Source organism: Rhinolophus sinicus, linkage group LG09 (assembly GCF_036562045.2).
Source record: "Rhinolophus sinicus isolate RSC01 linkage group LG09, ASM3656204v1, whole genome shotgun sequence".
Lineage (NCBI taxonomy): Eukaryota > Metazoa > Chordata > Mammalia > Chiroptera > Rhinolophidae > Rhinolophus > Rhinolophus sinicus.
This window is the reverse complement of record NC_133758.1, coordinates 73,065,130-73,080,979: the sequence shown is the minus strand read 5'-3', so window position 1 is coordinate 73,080,979 and position 15,850 is coordinate 73,065,130.

The following is a 15,850-nucleotide window of genomic DNA, read 5'->3' as shown; positions in this document are numbered from 1 at the left end:
AGAGGTTCTTCATGTTGCTAGACTCTCTAAAAACTAATGTCATTCTTTTTACTCTAATACTGAAATAATAGCTGAGCTGAATACATCAGATTCAAATCCTTTCTGTTGAAAACTTTCTTGCATTCAGTATTGCTGTGGTCAAGACTAACAGATAGTAAATTTTAGTTCCTCTCTAACAAATTTTAGTTTCTCTCAGAAGATCACAAGAGTTTTCCTTTGTTTTTAATAATCTTAAAAGTCACTATAAAGTATCTAAATGAAGTTTTTTTTCACTTAGCTCTCCTATTCAATTCTTTATGTGCCCTTTTAAACTAGTCTTAGATCTTCTTTAATTAAAAAAAAAAATCCGTATTTTTTCAACAGCTATTTTCTCTATATGTGTATCTTGTCTTTCCTTCTAGATGGCTGTTGCCATTCCTTTAATTAGTCTTTATATCTTTAGACTGTTTTTTAATTCATTTCATCTCTTTATTCCCTGCTAATGCCTTCTGAAAGAGTTTTTCAATCTTATCTTTCAGCTCAGTAAATCATTCTTCAAGTATATTCAACAAGTTCTTTTCTTTGGCAATAAGTAACCAGAAAATGAAATAGAAAATAGATGCCATTTGTGATAACAACAAAAACTACCAATTGCCTAGGAAATAATATAGAAAACCTCTGAGAGTTTATAGTGATTTTTAAACATTCAATTAAAAGATATCAAAGTATATGTGAATGAATAGAGAAATATAATGCACTCATGAATACAATGAATAAAATTTTAAAGATTTTAATTGTCCTCAAATCAATCTATAAATTCATTGCTATTCCATTCAAAACCACAGCTGGATTTTAGGAATCTAACAAATTTATTCCAAAATTTATACAGAAAGATAAATTTCCATAAATTGCTAATTTTCAAAAACTATAAAGAAAGGAAACTCATACTAATAGGTATTAAGACAGATTACAACACCAAATTATAAAGCCATCACTGTGATACCGGTGTAGGGACAGACTAATTAATGGAAGGACCAGAAGAATAAGGATTGAAATAGATTACTTGTTATATGATACAGGATATATCACATGATTTTGAAGAAATGATTAATATTTTTGCATGAGAGTAGAAACTTTATTTGCTATTTAAGGAAAATAAAAGTGGATTTCTATCTAGTATATAGTACAGGTAACCCTCACATAACATGGCACTTCTATAACACTGTTGGAGAATTGGGGGAAACCCTCATACAACACGGCATCCTAGAACACGTTTTCACTCTAACACAGTTTGAGAACTACAGAAATCCCAGAACAACAGGGAGCCTAATAAGAGCTTTTATCCACTCCCTTTTTCCATCTTCCCCTCCCCCCCACTCTGATTCAAGCCATTGTTTCTCAGTCTAGTTGTAGGACACAGCTCCCTGCCCCATGCTGGTATTATGAGCCTTGGGCTCCACCTGCTGAGGCATTCAGTTACCTGTCATCGGTTGGCCGCTCACAGCAGCTCACGGCAGCTCTTGCTGGCTGCCGGCCACTCATGCTGGCTAAACAACATGAAAAGTAATAAGAGCTTTTAAGAGCAAAAGATATCTCATTTGAAATTTTTCATTTGAGCGTGGATGTCATATCAGGTTTGACTGCAGAATTTTAAAATTTATTAGAATTTTAAATTCACTTTGTTCATGAAGTATTAAGTTTAGAGGATGAAGATACGGTATTTCCCCGAAAAGAAGACCTAGCTGGACCATCAGCTCTAATACATCTTTTGGAGCAAAAATTAATATATGACCCGGTCTTATTTCCCTATAAGACTGGGTCTTATATAATAATATAATATAATATAATATAATATAATGTAATGTAATGTAATGTAATGTAATGTAATGTAATGTAATGTAATGTAATGTAATATAATATAATATAATATAATATAATATAATATAATATAATATAATACAGCGTCTTATATTAATTTTTGCTCCAAAAGACGCATTGGAGCTGATGGTCTGGGTACGTCTTACTTTCGGGGAAACACGGCATCTTGTCAAAAAGAAAACACCCTCGGTTAATGGTGCTTAGTAGTGGTGATGAAGAAAACATTATTTAGTACATATTAATATATTATACTTTTGGAGAAAATTGCTTTAATAAAGATATTTCTCTTAATTATAAAAATGTAATAGTATGTTTTTTTAATCTTTGGAACCTAACCCCCTTTTTTATACAACTTCTTTGTTTCGTATAACATGGCATTTTAGGAATCTAATGACTGTGTTATATGGGGGTTACCTGTATTACAAAACAAGCAAATAAAAAACCCAAATGGATAAAAGACCTAAATATGAAAGTAAACAACCAAGCTAACCAAAGATTATATTTATTACAGCAAGATATAAAAGCCTAAATCATAACAGAAAAGCCAACATAATTTGACTTTTGACTAATACAAGAATTGGGCAACATAAATAAGAATTTCTATTAATAATGGTCACTCAGACAGTTTGTGTCCCTTAGAAGTGGACCATGAGAAAGAGATTACTGAGCAGGTTAACAATGGAGTGTTCTTGAGGTTAACACCTGTGAAAGGGAGGGAAGGGAAGGACACAAAGTTGGGTTAGAGGAATAAGCAGTGCTATGATACAGTGTCAATGAAGGCTTCTTTGAAGCTGGAGAGAAGCTGGGACTAAATATGCCTGCACTGACCGGTCACTGGATACAGGCTGCCCTGGGAAGGGAGTGTGAATTTGGGGGAGACAATTATCTCCATCCAGGGTAATTTCTCAAGAGGAATGATTATTATGGGCTGTCTGCAAGTATCACTTTTTATCACTGGGTGAATTAGTCTTCTGGTCCTGAACAAGGATCCGAGTGGTACGTCACATACTCTATTTCAGTCACAAGACTGAGATTAAAGTGACAGCCTGAGATTAAACACATAAAAAATAAATAATAAGAATTAATATATAAAAAATCCAGTGACTTCCATATAACCCAGTAAAAAATAACCAAAGGAGAAAAAAATAACAGAAGTAAAAACTTGAATGATTAATAAGTATATAGTTACCCTAATTTGAGGAGGTATAATTTAAGGATGTTGACCATTGTTTGTTGTTGTAAAGAACTGGAATAATTTAGCTCATGAATGCTAATGAAATAGATAGATAATAGGTGGCACATGCATTATAATATAATGATATACATTAGGAAAAATAGACCAAGTAGTTGTACAAAAAAGAAAACTAATTAATAATAAAAATGTATAATGTTGACTGTAAAAAGTAAGGAACAAAATAATATTTATAACACTGATACCACCTTATAAATTTAACAGAACATATGAAACATATCTTTTTTTGTTGTTTGTTTTTTGAGGACAGCGATATCTAAAACAATATATGCAAAGTGTTTTGGAAGACCATGATGGATTAATGGGTATTAGATTCACTGTTATACTTAAAGAAATATAAATGCTGATTGCCATATATAAAGTAACTTCCTGCAGTCATTGGACAGAACCAATCCAGGACTACAATTTTTAAGAGAAGAGAAGCATCTGAAGTGAGTCCTATATTCTCCCTTGCTTTCTGTCTGGAAGTATTTCTGAATCTACAATAAAGGGAAATATAGTACAGAGAGTGGAAGTCTAACTGGGCAGAGGAAACACAAATTTGAATATATAGCTGCTGAAGTGGCTAGGATTACAGGGAGGCAGGATATTGGAGAGGAGGCAATCACAGGAAAACCCCCCCTAAAATCTACATAATTGTTCCCTCAGGTTTTTAGCCAACTTCTAAACTACCCATGTACAGAATGAGACTCTGGAGAGAGCTAGTATTTATTGCTTTCTATATTTTTTTATATTACTAATTCATTTTAGTTTTATTTTACTGTGATTAGATAACAATGGTCTTTATTAGAAGACTGTTTATTACTTCCCAAAGAGGGAAAATATAAGACCAATAACAGAGTCTCTTTAGATGGTTGCCGGAGATTCTCTCCTCTGCTTTGAAGAAGTAAATTGCCATGATTTCATAGCTGCAAGGAAATGAAGTTGGCCAACAACTTGAGGGAGCTTGGAAGCAGATCCATCCCCAGTCGAGCTTCTGATGACAATGCAGCCTGGCTAACATGTCAATTGCCACTTTGTGGGACCCTGTGCAGAGAACCCAACTAAGCCACACCTAGATTCCTGACCCACAGAAACTGTGAGATAACAAATATACATTGTTATAAGCCACTAAATTTGTGATAATTTGTTATGCAACCTAGAAAACTAATATGCCTAATGTATAAAGTCTGCTATGATTTATGTAATAAACACAGAAAGTAATAATATATATGCTTAAATTTTTATAAAGAAACACTGTAAAGATAAGCAGAAAATTAATAAAAATACCCACAGGGTGAGGGAGAGATGGGTGTGTTCAGAGGGTGAGCAAAACTTTTTAAGCCATCACTTTTTGTATTGTTTAAATATTTAAATACCCATATTACCCATTCAAAAAGTTAAATTAAATAAAAAAAAATGGTCACCCAGCTCTTTCAGTTTGCCTTGAACTTCTCTCAGCAACTATGAGGAATGACAAAGAGACACTCTACTTGGGATGACTTTCTTCCCAGAAAAGACAGAAAGCTCCTGTAATTAATTATACTGCCTGTAGGTCACTGAATCTTACGGTGAATCCAGATTTATCTCGCCTGCAATGGTGATGATATTATCTGTGCTCTATAATCTTAAGAACTATGTTTTTCCAAGCATAAAACTTTTAAGCCTCACTAAAAAACAAAAATGTTGAATCCCAATAGTTCTTATTTTTTATCTACAAATTAGAGTCAGGTAAAGACTACATGGGTATGCATACTGCATTTCAGTATCCCAACTGTTCTGTTGGCACTAAAAAAACAGACATTTTCTAATTCAAAATTTTATCACCCATTAATGCCCAGTGCCATGTTAGTCAGATAATAGATACTCAAAAAATGTTAAAGGAATAACATTTTCTGAGTTCCATAATTATAGTGTTATTCTATTTTTTAATGAAGCAATTGATGTTATAAGATATGGATGCAGAATATACTGTTATTTGTATTTTTGTTTTGTATTTTTCATTTTATAGGATCAGTGATAAAGCAGATCATGTTGACTCATTGTAGGTTCTGTCACTGCAATGCAATGCAAAATTTCCAGATTACAAATATTTATATTCTCTGATGTGTTTGTATGCTGAATTAGTTCTGTGTGTTTTTATTTTATTTCTGCATCTTTTTAGAAAGGATAGAAATTGTATATGTAAAATGCTGTCTTGAGAGAGAAATATGTTTTAAAACAGAATAGTTAGTGGACTCATATTGTCTTTCAAATATTGTTAGATGTTTTATACAAATACTTAACTACATTTAAAGGTGTTAATTCACTGTTATTTTGTTGTTGTTGTTTTTTATTTTTGGTGAGACTTCCAGGACGACGGGAAGTGAGCTGTGAAATTAGCTGCTTGAAATTGCTAACACTAAGATAGCAAATGATGGGAAGACTAATTAATTAATTAATTAAAAAGATGTTTGGCAGATTCAAGCACCAAAACTGTTTAAGGGAAGAGGAAGTGAAAAAAAACAATATTATTCTACATCACCTTCAAGTGTACAGTGCAGTACTCAGACATCTACCCAGTCCATGAAGTGCTCCCCCTGAGAAGTCCAGTCCCCTCTGGCACCCTACATGATCTTTACAGCATTATTGATTATATTCCCCATACTGTATTTCACATCCCCATGACTATTTTGTGACTACCAATTTGTACTTTCTAATTCCTTCACCTTCTCCCCTATCCCCCAACGCCCCTCCCATCTAGCAACCATCATTTTTTTTCTCTGTATCTCTGAGTCTATTTCTGTTTTGTTTGCTTGTTTATTCTGTTCCTTAGATTCCACATACTGCGGGTACTAGAAAAATGTATACAAGTGGACACTTTGGTCAATGTTGCTCAAGCAGCAGTTCACCCTAATTGGAAGTATCTGGACACTGATGGTAACCACTTTGAACACCTCTTGCCATTTCCGAAGTCATGTGACTTGTATTCATCTTTTGTTATCCGTATATACTGAGTATTATAATTTTAATACAGTTTTCCTCTCTTAAACTGTGTATACGTTTTTCTGGCACCTTCTTTATAAGTGAGATTAGATGGTATTTGTCTTTCTCAGTCTGATTTATTTCACTTGGCATAATATCCTCTAGGTCCATCCATGTTGTTGCAAATGATAAGATATAGTCAATGGTATTGTAATAGCTATGTACGATGCTAGAGGGGTAATAGACTTGGGGGGTTATCACTTTGTGAGGGGTGTAAATGTCTAATCACTATGTTGTTTTGTATACCTGAAACTAATAAAAAAAAACTCACAATAAACAAACAATGACAACAACAAAAAAACAAAGGTACTACTGCTGCAACTAGTCCCAAGGCCATCATTGATATTCATCACCTTTCTCCTTCACCATTCAGTTTTCATTTGCTTTATTCTTGGTAATCTCTTTGTCTAATCTGAGTGGACTGCTTGGTAGGGAGACTTGGAACTTTACTCGCTAGGGGTAAGCCTTCAGTTTCCTTTTGTGTGTGGCGGGAGTTTGGGTAACAGTCATCTTATAGTATAAACCCCCAATTATCCATATTTCCCACAATTTAAGCTCTAGTGTTTTGCATTAATTTACAACTGTCCCTTTGTGAATGATAGAATATGGCAGAAGGGACAGTACATGATTTCCAAATCTCAATCTTAAAGGCATTATAGCTTCTGCCTTGGTCTCTTGGAACACTCACTACTGAAGCTCTAAGCCACCATGTGAGACATCCAGCTACCTTGTGGGTAATATGCTAGAGAGACCACATTCAGAGGCTTTGAATCACATGAGTCCCTGAAAATACATAGAGAGGGAGATGTCTGGGCAGCTTCCAGCTCTTCTATTTCCTATAAATTCAAATTATCACAGCTGAGACCCCAGAGAAATTATATGGTAGAGATAAGATGTCCCTGCTGAGCTCTGCCCAAATCACAAATTCATAAACAAAATAATACACTTTTTTGTTTTAAATCACTAAATTTTACACAGCAATAGATAACAAAATAATTTTTCTAACCATGGTTGCTATAGTTATTCATTTACAGTTATCATGGGCATAAAAGCTCATAAATTTAGTAAGTTGTAGACAACATCCTCTGTACCCTCATTGTGTAGCAGCTGTAGACTATCCTGGTAATTAGGGTTGATCACCAACACCAATACTTTAATTCCCTTTTTTTTTTTCTTTTTTTTTTTTTGGCTTACTGGTCCAACAGGAGGATTGTCATTAGTCCCGTTTGATTTAGTATCAGCATATCACACCAATCCATATTTGCATTAGCCTAAATTCTTTTCTTTTATGTTAATTGATTGTTGGGAATACCCCAAAGCCAAATATGTACATTGCGATAAAAATATCAGTCCAGTAGAGGTAAGTGGCATGGAAGTCTGGCCATCTGTTTGTGTAATTTACTAGTACATTCTGTATATGCTGAGGCTGAAATCCAAATGCTTTTCCTGCACCTGCCCAACATTATGAAATGATGGATCTGATAAAACCCGGCTCAGGAAGGAAATCCTAGTGGCACAGTCACTTAGCATCTCATGGTCAGGCTATCATTTTCTAGTAGAACTCAGTATCATGGCAGGAATGTTTGTCAAAATTGAGACTAGTTCTCTGACAGAGAAGACGTATCTTCTTCCAAATCCTGGAAACTTATCAGGGACTTTACAAAGTAAATTTTCCCTTCATAGGTATTTCTAACTCTAAATCTGCCCAAGTGGTTAGGCACATCAATCTATATCTTTTGCAGAATCTTCTCTTCCTCTAGGTCCCACTCAGAATGGACAGCTTCCAAGTCAGCAAATACATGGGTCAGAGCACTATTCTCAAGTTCAGTGTAGGCTGCCTCCCAAATCAGAAGAGACCTGTCAAACACTGTGCCTCTATCAGGTGGGTGAGGGGCAAAGTCAAAAAATGTATCCTCAGTCTTAGAAAGAATGTTGTGGCATGGTACAAACCACTGGGCCTCCAAAACTGAGGTAGTCCCTTTAATCCACATAAAGCTTATCTCTTACCCTCTGACTCATGTGCCTTACTAGGATATGTAGTGTACTTTCAACTTATTGCTCACAAATTCGATTATTATGATGTCGTCAATGTCTACTGTTATGTTCTTAGGTTCTCAAGATGATCAAGGTATCTGAATTCTCTACTGTAATAGAGAGGGGGACAGTTAGTATATTCCTGAACTAGGGAATAAATGTGAGCTTCTGTTCTTACCATATGAATAAAAACCAAATTATGTTTCTTAGTGAAGAGAATGGGAAAAAAGTATATTTATCTGCAAGATCAGTAGTCCTATAACAAATGCCAAAGCCTGTGTTAATCTACTGTCACTTAACCAAGTGGTAGCACGAATAACAGCTTCTGTGGCAGATGGTACAATACAGCAGCTGTGATTGGGGCTGCCACTTGGATAAATTTATAGTAATATATGCATCTGCCAAGATTCATTTCATTTTTGCAGGATATATAGGTGAATTGAATGAAAATATTATGTGAACCATCACCCCTACATCCTCTAATTCTTTGGTGGTGGTATTAATCTCAGCAGTTCTTCCCATAATATAGCATTCCTTCTGATTTATAATTTTCCTCAGGGTAGGAGTATGGTTTTCAGGGCTCCACGTGGCTCTTAATGCCCTAGTGGCTTTTATTCCACAGTCCATAATATACAGGTTCGGCCAGCTGCTAAGTATTTCTCCCTCAATAACACACATGGAGACCAGGGAAATAACCACAGGTGAGGTCCAAAGATACCTGGGTATAGTACTGTGAAACGGAGTTAAGCCAAAGTCCACCTGGCATCCATAAACTCCCGTTTAACCAGAGTCATGGTGGTGTTTGAGGTTCCCTGACATGAATGTAAGGTCAGATCTAACAGTCCTAGAAATGTGTGGGTTTTCCACTTCCTCAGTGTTCAGTTACTCTGAAAATGGTTCTAGGTTCCTTGGGAAAGTAATTGAGGGAATATTTATGGGATACATTTCACATGGCATTGCAGGCTTCTCAACAAAACCATGTGCTTCGATCAATGAGCTGCATTTGAGAATTGACGACTTAGATCTGAAAATTGGGTGAGGAACCACGATTCCCCATTTTAGCAGCTGATGTCGGCCTTCTGCCTATCATCTTATTTTTCTTTTTCTCCCTTTGTCCTAGGCATTTGTCCCTGTAGCTCATGTCTAAGAACACTCTAACTTATTAGCTAATCCTGCAAATCCCTGAAGGTTAAGGCAACTTGATGGCAAGCTGGTGAGTACATCAACCTTGCCTCTGATGACTAAGTGCTATGCCCTGGCCTGACCCTCATTGATATTAAAGAGCTCAGTTCAATAGCAATAATTGAAGCTATCAACCCCAGCTTGCAGAGTGCAGCCACCACCAACCAAGCTTCTGAAAGGTGTTGTTGCCCACTCAGCAGTGCATTCTTTATGCGGTGCTTTCCAGGCCCTCCCAGGAATCTTACACAGGTGATGGGTACCCAAGCCTTACACAATAAATCTAGCCTAACATTACCATCACCCTGAGTCTTTGATGACTTCCACAATACCATACAAGGAAGTTCCAGATTTTTTTGCACATTTGCTGTATTCACGCTTTTAGGAGCTATTGTAGCGAAATGTTTTGGGATAGACTTCAGTCTCACTGCCAGATCATCTAATTCTGAGATTTGTATAAGTGCTTCTTCCATTCAGTAAATTCTCCCTATCCAGCCTTATGTTCCACCCCTTGTGGAATAACTCTCTGAAGCTCTACTCTCACCTTTGCATCTCAGGTTTCTGCCAATACTTACTATTCAGTGTGTAAGTTCTTCTGGTGCATAAACTATTTGCATTTTGAGGTGAATTATACATCCTAGCTCAGATTGTGCTGAGGCCTAACCATTACTATTGAGTAGAGGCAATGAAGAGAAGTGGACAGACCATGAGGGAACACATCATCTTGCGAGGCATCCACCTCAGATGGCATCACTCCAGTCTCCTGTGCCCAGAGAAAGAGGCTTCTTCTGCTTGTCTGAATGGTTCAAGGGAATGAGGGAATTAAAAGTGTTTAGGTTTGTCTATCCAAATGACCCTGTTCTGGGTCCAGTGTTCCATTCATTTCCTATAAAGCCACTAACTTCAGCATAGGAACTGCTTGAAGCTTTGCATAATGGGAGTATTGAGGTTCCACCATCCTTTCATTAGACTCTGAGCCTGGTTTTCAACACATTCTGCTCTGATACAACAGGAGATGTGAGTCTGCCTAAAAACTGCTGGAAGGTCTCTGAATTTCACATTGTTTCTTATGTTGGCATTGGCTGACCTGAGCTTAGTATTTTATTTTTTCAAGATTTATAATGCTATTGCCAGCCGACAGAATTCTTATAATTATTGCAGACCTCATGGTTTTAAACTACCACAACCCTCACATAGTCCAATGCTCCTCTTCTCCCTTGCACTTTATTCCAAAGCAACAAAGGTGAAAGCCTTAGTAATGATGGTGTCACTGGCTGTCAGGCGTTTTTAGCCTCCCAGCCTCACTGGAACCCTTATTGCTGTCAGACAGGAGTAATCCATCTCCAAAATCCCATCTTCATGGTCTACTTTATAAGAATATGCCCATGATCAACTGTCTTGACCTGAGATTTCCAGAAAACAAAGCCTAAGGCAGAGACTTAGATCCTGCCACCTTTTAAGTTAACACTTTCCTAGGGTACAAAAACGATGAAATAAAGGGAGTAAGAGAAGGGGGAAAAGCCAATACAAGGATAGGTTAACATGCTGGCCATTGCTGAGTATGTAGTATGGCTGCTTTCTCATCCATGTAGCACTATTTTTCAAGAGGCCACATAAATGTGTGACTATTAGGTCCTTTTATCCAGCAAACTAAGGGTAAAGAATTTGTCCATTCTCTTTTGTCTCCAGTTGGCCAACCTTACATTCTATGGAAAATTAATTCCCTCACAAATCTAGCTTGCTCATGAATAAGGGGACCAAGAAGACACTATTGTACCTCAGACCTAGGTGTCAACATGAAAAGCCTAGGGCAGGAGGCAAGAGGTCCATAGCATGTACATGAGGCTACGGGATATGCCTGAAACAATCGATTAGTGCCCATGCAAAGCAGCACTTGGTCTGAACCAGTGGCCAGATGTCCAGAGACAGATGAAACCAAAAAGATATGACATGGTATTCACATATTTAAACTTCTTTCGTTTAAGTTTTATTATATCACTAGGAGCACATAATTGAATTTGTTTGTAATTAGTTCTGATGCACTTAACCTGTTGACATTTAAACCATTGATGCTTACTGTAATAACTGAATTCACATTAACTTGTCCTTGACTCGTGTACTTTGTGCTACCTTACTTTACATTTAATCATTTGCAATGTGCACTAGACCTTGTTTGCTAATTTACTCAGTAGTAACTTTAAAAGAATAGAGCATTTAAAAATTTGGCTGTGGGATTACTTTACATTCTTTTATAAAGGTCTTGATTACATCATTTTTAGTTTTAAATTTAACAAAGAAATGTAATTTTTAATCTCCCCCTTATGCAAGGTAAGACATTTTATGTGCTTTTACTGATCCATCTCTGTACTTCCATTCCTGTACTTACAGATCTTTGTTAATTTAATGTGAAATATAAATTATAGATTAGGGGTATTCTTATTGTGTAATTATTTTTTCCAACAATATATCCTTTTTCAAGTGACATTTATTACACTTGCATCAAATTATATTAACATGCGTTAATTAATTGGATTCACCATAAGTACATTTATTTAAAATTTTCCAAGATTTTGCATCATAATTTTAATTTTTGACTGCTCTGAATTTTGTGTTTGAGTATGTTTTTCAGAGGTTTTATGTCAGTGCTATAATTTATGAATACTTACATATCAGAAAATAAAGAGTTCAGTTGTCACCTCATCCCAGCCATTTGCAGAAAATGAAAAAAATAGAACAAATAACTTAATGAACTCCTCTCCATTATCGTTTAGTATTGATGTTGCAAAAGTTTAATTTTAAAGCCAGCATGGATTTTGCTTTAGATTTCTTGTATTGTTTGTGGTCTCTACATATTTGGGGGCCTGGATTTTAATAAGACAATTTCTTTATCTTTAACATTGCACAAAGCTTATCAGGGTATCAATTTTACTAAATGTTTCAAATTAGATTGCTTCAGTTCTAGATATTTTTAAAATAATTTATTCTGCTCCTTACAGTAAAATCATTTCAAGAAGTGTTTTAGAGTAATTCTTCCCTTCTTTCAGTTGAAGATTTTCTTTCGTAAATCAGTTTGTTTGCATCTATTTTCTTTACTCAGGGTAGGTGTTGTTTATTCATCTGTATATTGTTCTATGTGCTCATCCTTGACTAAGAATTGCTCTGTCCTATTAAGTTGGTCTCATTTAGCCTATTAAAAGGGGACATGGATTCCTGCAGATATCACTCACTGCTTACTTCAGTGCTGATAGAAACCCCCTTATATTCTTAAAGTGGAAGGCAAAGTACTACACATAGTTTCTAGAATAATTTCTAGCTTTCAGCAAACTTGACTGTAGTGACCTGGGATCTTACACTATTGCATGGTTCTCTGTCTTCTAAGAATGAGGATTTATTTCTGGATTATTCTGTCTTTACTTCATTTTTTTTCCTCCTGAAGTAATATCTGAAAATCCTCTCCTTCGAAGCACTGCTCATAAGCACGGTCCTTGCCTACAGTTGACACCACATGGCAACTCTCCATCCACCACTTTTTTACCTAATCTCTCTTTTTTCTCCTCAGCTTTACTGAGGTATAATTGACAACTAATATTGTATATGTTTAAGGTGTTCAAATACATCGAAGTTTTGAGACACACTAAAATAATCACCATAATCAAGCTAATTAATATCTTCATCATCTCACACAATTACTATTTTTAAAATTATTATTTGTGGGTGTGGGTGTGGTGAGAACACTTATGATTTACCCTCTTAGAAAATTTCACTCAAGTTCAATTTCTGGTGAAGGAAATCTTTTTGCTTCCTCTCTACCAACCTCCCCAGTGCATCCCCACCCTTAGTCCCTCTTTATTCATATTGCTTTACGGGGAACTGAATTTTCTGAGGGTTTGAGGGCTATAAGTACCTAGAGGGTAGTAAAGTCTAAGGAGGCAATGTCTCTAGCTACCACTAAAAGTAAATTATTTTTTAGTAAATGGATGACTATTCAAATTTGTGTTTGGCAAAGTGTGAATGGTAGCCTCCCTCAGCAATCCACCTCTTAGGTACTGCCCCACATTTGAGGGGCAAAGTATATGAGAGCCTCCAGTTGTTTCTCAGTCTAGCCAGTCTCCGTACAGTGACTGGAAACTTCTCCCAGACTCTGAGAAACAGTTGTTTCTCTTTTCAAGTATTGTTTTGATTTAGGAACTTTTCACCTTCCATCACATTAACTGGAGGTTCAGAGAGGTTATTCCACGAATTGCTTATGTAGTGTTTAAAGTGACCATTTTTATGCTCACAGCAAACAGCACCTGTGTCAATAATGACTTTGACCAAATAAATGCAACTTTAGGGCTTATATTACTAATCAGTGACTTGGTTAGATTACTTACTTTTCCTCTAATTTAAAGATCTCTCAGTTGAGATCCAAGATGGCAGAGTAGGTAAACACTGTGCCTGAACTGTTCTGTGAACACATTAAAATTACAAGTAAACGACAGAACAATCAACCTGGAGCACCATCTGAAGTCTAGCTGAACAGAAGTCTTATAACTAAAAATAAAAAGAAGCCAGGTCGAGACTGGAAAGGGGGCAGAGATGCAGAACGGGCCCCAAACCTCCCTGTGCCAGTTGAGAATCGGGAGGGATAGCTCAGCTGTGGAGGTTCCCCCTGGAGGAGTGAGGGACCCTAGCCCCCCACACCAGGCTCCCCAGCCCAGAGTACTGCTGCCGGGAAGAGGAGTCTGCAAACATCTGGCTGTGAAAAATAGTGGGGATTCTGACAGCTCGGCTGGGATAGAAGGCTGTGGGAAACCCAGACATCCCCTTGAACAGCCCACACACAGACTTACTCACTCACAGGCACTTACCTTGGGCTCCAGCGGAGAGACAGTGACTCAGGAGGCCTTGGAGACATAGGAGGGGCCGACTGAAGTGTGTGATTGCAGGAAGAAGATTGGAGGACAGTTGGCATTTTCTTGTGAGGGCTCCTTCTTCTGTGCAGCCAGCAGGTGGGCGCCATTTTTCCTATGTGGAGCCCGCCCCCACAGGCCAAATCTGAATCTGATTGGCCTGGTGAGTTCTGCTGCTCCACCCTGCTGACTCAGCTGGGACCCCACCCACCCAACTTGCTTACAGCTGGAGGCACTTTCTCTGGGAGCAGTCAGCCCCTCTCACATTGCAGTCTTTCTTGGAAAATTATCCGAGTCTGCAGGACTCAGGCAGATGGTAATTACAAAATAGTCATGGGGATGTCAAGTAAAGCATAGGGAATATAGTCAATGATATGGTAATAACTATTTATAGTGCTAGTGAGTACTACAGTAGGTGAGAGGATCACTTCTTAAGTTATATAAATGTCTAACCACTATGTTTTACACTGAAATTAATATAAAATAATATTGAATGTCAACTATAATTGAAAAATTAAAAAAGGGGTGGAAAGGAAAACAGGAATAAGATATCTAAATTTCCAGGCATAAAACAAATAAGTACGGGATGTAATGTACAGCATAGGGAACATAGTCAATAATATTGTGACAGTGTGTTATGGTGTCAGAAAGTTGCTGTACTTAGCATGGTGATCACTTCTTTAGGTATATAAATGTTGTATAACTATGGTATACCCCTGAAACTAATATAATATTGTGTGTTAGCTATATTTTTAATAAAAATCTTTTAAAAAGAAAATAGAAGAAAAAACACCTCTGGATATTAATTTGTGATATTGTGACTTATAATAAGAAAAATATATTTGTTCTTTGACCCTGCCACACAGCTCCTAAAGACTTTGGAACTTTCTGAGCTATTAGAGCAATGGGAGCAGCTCTTGTTATAATATGTGGTCTCTTGTCCTCAGTTCTTGAAATTTCTTCAGATCCACAAATGTGAAATGGGTGTATTATTATTCAAAACAAGTTCCTTTCTGCCACAACTAAGTTTCTGTTAGTGAAGTGACTTTTGGAAAGCACCTAAGAATTGGGGCTGGTTGCCAGGAGAACCAAACACTGAGTAGAGGGTTGGAACTTTCAGTCAGGACCCACCGACCTCTGGGGAATGGAACTGGAGGTTGAATCATTTGCCAATGGTCAATGATTTAATCTATCATGACTATGTAATGAAGTCTCCATAAACCCAAAATGGCAGGGTTCAGATTGCTTCCAGGTTGGTGGACACAGGGACACTTGGGGAGAGTGGCATGCTCAAAGAGAGCATGGAAGCTCTGTGCTGTCCCCATACCTTGCCTTATGTACCTCTTCCATTAGGCTATTCCTGAATTACATCCTTTTATAACAAACCAGTAATCTAGTAAGTAAACTAGTATCTTGAGTTCTGTGAGCCATTCTAGCAAATTAATTGAAACTGAGGAGTGAGCGTGTTGTTGGAACCTTCAATCTATAGCCCATTGGTCAGAAGCACAGGTGACAATCTGGACCTGTGATTGCAATCTGAGGGTGGGGTGGGCAGTCTAGTGGGACAGAGCACTGTGGAATCTGATGCAATCTCTGGGTAGACAGTATTAGAATTGAATTAAGTTGTATTAGA